This window comes from Ambystoma mexicanum, chromosome 12 (genome assembly GCF_040938575.1).
Source record: "Ambystoma mexicanum isolate Mex_15411 chromosome 12, UKY_AmexF1_1, whole genome shotgun sequence".
In the NCBI taxonomy this organism is placed as follows: Eukaryota; Metazoa; Chordata; class Amphibia; order Caudata; family Ambystomatidae; genus Ambystoma; species Ambystoma mexicanum.
In genome coordinates this window covers 540355082-540361081 of record NC_090936.1, presented here as the reverse complement: position 1 = coordinate 540361081, position 6000 = coordinate 540355082, and the positions used below count along the sequence as shown (strand labels likewise).

Below are 6000 nucleotides of genomic sequence, written 5' to 3'. Positions count from 1 at the left end.
AGGTAGAAAGGACGTGGGGGTAGGGAAGAAAGAACACCTCGTGGTAGGATGTTTCTGAGTGGCAGGGACATGGTCATTTGGAGGATGGTTGGGAGAAGAAAAAGGTGGTATTAGCACGGTAAAGGAGGGGGTTAGCGTTGTTTGCATGGACAGGCTAGCCTGGAGGATACAAGAAGGGTGAAGAGGTATGGACGAGGGGCGTGGCCTTGGTACAGGGCCGGTCTTAGGGCAGGGCCGGCCGGGCGACCACATGTGCCATGCCCCCCAGGGCGCCACAAGCCCCCTGCCACGCCAGCTCGGGGGAGTCTTTCAAGGGCTCCCCCAAGCTGGCATATTGGGAGAAGGCACAGCAGGCGCCCTTTTGTTATTAAATGAGCCCCTTGCAGCCCACATTTAATAATAGGGTGCTGATGCAAAGCATCAGCACCCTATTCAAATGATTACCTCCCCGCTCTGATGCGGGAGCAAGGCGGTTTGCATTGGAATAGGGTCCATTCCAGTGATTAACTCCCTGCGAGTTAGAAACAAAATTGCGCATCCTGCCCTCCCCCTGTTAGCCAGGGGCGCGCACGGAGGGGGGGGGCAATTCGCCCAGGGTGCTGTTGCTGCTAAGGCTGGCCCTGCCTTGCGGAGAATTGAGGGAAGAAGGGTGAGAGGAATGGAGGGGGAGGGAAGGGAACAATGGACATTATTTTATTTTATATTTATTTTATTTATTTTATTACATTTGTTATACGCCCAGACCCGGGGGTATCACGGCGTAGTTACAGACAATGGGATAATGCAATCTAAGAATGAACATAGAGGTGTAAAGGTATAACAATAAAAAATGTACAATAATAGGTATCAATAATATACACTAATGTACAAAGCAGTCAGGTAAAATAGTCGATTGGAGGGGATTAGTGCACTGGTTCAGTTAGAACTTGTGAAGAGCCAAGTCTTCAAAAGGCTTTTGAATTTGGGGAATGAGCTTTCATTCATAATGTGGGTAGGTAGCGCATTCCAATGTCTGGGGGCCAGTGTTTTGAAGCTGCTGCCCCCTGCTTTCTCTCTTTTGTATCTGGGGGTTTCAAGGAATGCGTTTTTGTTGGACCTGAGGAGTCTGGTCTGGGGCTTCATCATGACTGTGTTGTTGAGGTATTTGGGCGCTTTGTTAGCCCTGCATTTGTGGGTGATGCTCAGGGTTTTAAATAGAATTCTGGCTTGTATGGGGAGCCAGTGGTGGTCTCTTCTGGTGTTGGATATATGTTCAGATTTTTTGATGCCTAGAGCTGCTCTGAGGGCTTTGTTTTGCATGAGTTGAAGTTTAGCTACGTTGGCTTTGGAGGTGCCAAGGAATAGGATATTAAAATAGTATTACAATTTTTAATTAATTGTTTTGGTTAATTGTTACGGATCAGTAAGTAGTCTAAGATGAAAGAGCCAGGTTATCGTTTTGTTGGAAGCTGTGGCCTGTCACATTAAAGTGACCTTTTCCTCTACACACGAGTCTGGGGTTTTTGTGCAGTTCAGCCCAAGTAATCTATTTTAGCACGAGCAGGAGCTTGGTTTCCATCGCAGGGTGTGCCCTTGCTTGTTTGGTTATGTGACAGTGTGTGCACCGTTTGTGTGTGATGTTTTGGCTGCTGGATGATGACTAGTTGGCGCCCCAGGGCAGGGCGCGCCCTTAACATTCGCTGCGGTGTCGTGTGTCTACCTCTAGGCTGCTTCGCATTTGCAAACAAGTTCTGAAGGTAAAAGGCTCCGGTGAGTGGGCAGGCGGATTAACGGGAGGCAGCCTGTTGCAACATCAGGGCCGCCCCTTCCAGGAAGTAGGGCTGGTATATATACACCGCGGCAGCAGAAGTAGCGGCAGCAGCAGGACGACCTTACAGAACATCCTCCCCAGAAGCCAAGGCGGAACTAAAGGTGAGTATGAAGTGGGCCCCTTGTCTTGTCTTTCCTTTCCGCTGACCCACTTCCTTCCGTGACAGAATAAACACTTGTTGTTGTTGGTAACTTTGGCGGTCCAGACAGTGCCTCATAGAAATTCAGGACTTTGAAACAGGAGAAGTGCCGTGGGGTGAAAGGGGATTAGGTTCCAGTGCATGGAAAGGAGAGTGAGGCGTCGTCCAGAGAAGAAAGAAAATAGCGGCAGAGCAAATGCGAGACGCGCAGAGTACGGGCTGGAAGCTGCCGCTTGGGAAAGGGCGGGTTCGGGACAGGGAAAGAGGAAGCGGCGCCGAAGATGAGAAGGAGCGAGGCAGGGAGGAAGGGGAGAAGGGTGGGGCGGTGAGAGATGCTGTGCTGGGGCAGCTCGCGAGAAGCGAAGGGCGGGGGGGGAGGCAGGATGGACCCTAATTGTGAGAGTGAGCAGAGGACGGTGAGAGCAAGATATAACGTCATCGAGAGAAGGAGAACATGGGCGGAGATATCAGAAAAGAGGCAAATTGGAGCTGCAAGGTGGCATAGAACGGTGATGGGCGGAGGAAACCGGCCCGGGAGAAGGAGAGAGACACGCGGGGGTCAAAGAGTGCACAACAGTAGTGGAACTATATTCCCGGCCGCCCCACTCTCATCTCTTCCGCTGTCTCTCTCTTCTATTTTCCATGCACCTCTTTCCGCTCATATGAGGTGAAACGAGCAAACGAGAGACAACGTGGCAGAAGGAGAGTGAGAAACTTGTTAAGAAATGTGAGACTTTCGAGGGAGTATGTGGCGGGAGAAACAGCGAGAGGAGAGGATGAGAGAAGCACGGATAGTGGAAACTAGGGCGTGAAGACTGAGCAGGTTAAACGGGGGTTGTGGGGGTAAGTCTACACGAAGAGAGAGCAATATAATTGAGGTGCTGAAAAGATCGCCTGAATTCCACTACAGCACATAAGACCCCCTTCATCACCAGGCCCTTTCCGCGGGCATGGAGGCCAGCTTCTACACCTGAGACCTAAGCGGCCATCAGCAGTGTTGAAGTGGGATGAAAGGGGGCGGGGAGGCCCAAAGAGCCCGCAAGTGCATCTGCTCTTAAAAGCGAGGAGGCGTGGCCTGCTCATAGCAAGGCACCATTTTTGCTCTTCTTCATGGAACCTATTGGAACCTTGCCGTCTCTTCAGAGAGTGTACCCTTCGTGTGTGCACGTTCGGTATCCACAATTGTTTTTAAGTAAAAATCTTGCACTCTAGAAGTGATCAGCACAGAGAGATGTGGGGTGATTTGCACAAGATCACACAGTCTTGGTGATGCAGGGAACTCGGGGCTGGAAGTCAAGGCTCCTGGTTCCAAATCCTGCATCTCCTCTTGCAACAGTTGCAGGGGTGGAATCACAAGACTAGGGGTGCTATTGCTGAGGGGTCCAGCAGAAGCCCCCTGCCTGGGCGTCCGACCAGTTTCTCAAAAACAAAGGATTCTTAATGCCTGTGCTCGCTGTCTGATTTGAGTAAACTTATTATTCTAAATAATACCCAATTGATCCATTTTGCGCGAACCTGGTTCTGTTTGTATAAAGGGGTTCTGTTGAGTGAGATGTATCCATTTCAAACGGGCTGGGCCGCTGGGAAGGCTGCACATAGGGTGATGACCATAACTTATCGGCAAGCACGCAGCGAGGCCTTCTCCTGGATACCCCTCGCTCACATCTACACAGAAGCAGAGAATAGTTTAATTCTAGGAAAAGCAAAACATCTCTAGAGAGGGGCCCCACTTCATGTCTGATGGACCCCCTGCAACCATTATCCTCAACCACGTTCTGCTTTGCCCATCATCAGTGTGGGCCTACAAGATCCGGAATTATGATTTTGGTTAAAATTCAGTGCTGGAGCAAGACTAGCAGAATGCGATACAAACGTTGTGGGGGCTGATTGAGGGCCATGATGTAGAGGTGCTGTGACATCTGGAGAGGAAGTGGGCCCTATGATGTCTGACGAGGCTAAAATGTCAGGAGAGTGAAGATGCTCTGCTGTCTGGTGATAAAGAGCGATTGAAAGGATCACATCTGATTAATAGCATGGTTAGCAGCAATCTTCACTACTTCAAGAAAAGGTATTCCTCATCAGTCCTTGGCATGAGGCGAGTCCTCACCTGGGAGACCACTCACGTGCTGGAGGTTTGGTCAGGAGCAGGGACACTGTACCTGGTATTTTTTTCATGTCACCCATGTCTTTATTTGGTCTCACCTGGGGTTAAGCCTCCCTTAGGTCCGTTATCTTCATTTATGACCACTGGATGGACTGTATTCGGTTATACCCGTTCACACCCTGGGCCTAATTCACAGAGCGTTTTCCAATGGGATTGCACCAGTATAACACAGTTCTGTGAATCAGGCCCTATGCGAAGTGGCCCTATATTGCTGATTATTTATTTTTTTAAAAACTTTTTAGTGCCCTTGCTATTTTTGTGGTTTAAAATCCATTCATTTGGGGGAATTTTAGGATTCAGACGTGTATCTGTGTTAGTTGCCTGCAGTCCTTTCATCTGTGAATTGCACCATTGTATGTTTTATATGAAGCTGCCCTTTTGACTTCCTTCTCCTGTGGGTAGGGCTCTATCGACACCTTGGTTCTCCACTTGGGTTCATTTTCAATTCATTTATCCTGTTGTCTGGCATTTATACCTGGAGGGGCCCATTATATACGAAGTCAAAGCTCACCTATTTTGCGCAGGGAACATTAAGGATGGACTGTTAGGGTAATCATTTTTATAAAGTGTGTTTGGCCCAATTTCTGCAAAGGCGCTTTTCTTGTTGATGTCCGCCTGCTCTGCAAAGACCCTTTGCTGGGATGGTGATGGGGTTTGCTGCAGAATGTTACTCTTTGAAGGGGGCAGGTATCTCGTGCTTTGATAGGTGCTTAGCTTGCGTGTCTGACTCCTTTCCTTAAAAGGTAGAACTTTGAGGGTTCTCCTCAGGTGGGGTAGGTATTAGCAACATGGGAGCATGTCTTTGCCTCACGCAGGATCCACTGTGTCCTGCTGTTATCTGGGTGACCTTATTCCTCTACTGCTATCAGGCCCTTGATATTGCCATTTTGGCTCATGCACGGCATGCTCTGGCATCACTTCAGTTACGACAAGGAGCACCACAGGTTCGATCCCCGGGTCCGTGCTTAGAAACCTCTGGGTATTAAGCAGCGGTATAAATAACCTATCATTTGTCTCTTATTCTGCACGCATCACCACTGTGGTAATCTCAATGTGCTGAAGCTTGTCTGTGAAGTAAAGATTGACTCCGCCCAGTGTGGCAACCAGACCACGGTCTGTGGTGCAAAGGAAGTAGAGTGTGCTGACTAATTGTCATTTGTATTGCCCTCATTGACAAACCTTATCCTCCAGCTTCTTATTTAATTTGAGGACATCTCATGGGTGTTCCCAAAATTCAAATGTCTAGGAAAACAGTTCATTTGTTTCTGGTATTGAGTCTGTCAGTCAAGACTTATTTCCCCTGTGTCAAAGTTATCACGTTTTTTGGTTTTCTGTGGGTACATTTAATGTCATGCAACTTCCACAGGGCGTGGTCTTCCAGATGTCCTGGTCTTCACCAGCTGCAGCTGGGGAGATTAGTAGCTGGATTAGATACATTCTATTGTCTGCCCCGTGTTGTCCACCGGTTTCCCCTATTGCACTGTCTTGGGTGGGACTCTTTCTCTTCCATGCCTTTCAATTACAGGGGAGACTAGAGGCCGGTGGATCCTTGGGGTCCAAACAGTGGGGTTAGGGCCTCTGCAACTCTCAGTTATTTTCCACTCTACCAAAGGCACAATTCATATTTTCAGAGGTATTAGCTCAGAGTTACTGTTTTATCTTATGATAAATTGGCCAGCTCCCAGAGCATAAATACCGAAGAAAGAGCTGCACATGCGTATTTTGATTATCTCTGGAAGGCTTGCGGTTTAGTACATCCTCATAGAGTAAAGGGGAAGATGGACGAGGAGGTAATAGTCTGATAACTTAGCAGTAATCATCATTCGCGCCCAGAGCCAAGAATGCGGGCTATATTCACAAAGGTAAGGCAGCGTTCCGAGCACTTTA

General features: G+C 48.7%; 1 protein-coding gene across 1 annotated transcript in view; it reads left to right on the top strand.

Moving 5' to 3' along the window:
• Window positions 1-1616: 1616 nt before the first annotated feature.
• The window catches only part of CAPG (capping actin protein, gelsolin like), a 64132-nt gene continuing 59748 nt past the window's right edge, over window positions 1617-6000 (top strand). Inside the window, exon 1 of the mRNA XM_069628848.1 lies at window positions 1617-1911. The gene's annotated coding sequence lies outside the window, so the exon portion shown is untranslated. The remainder of the gene's footprint in view (window positions 1912-6000) is intronic.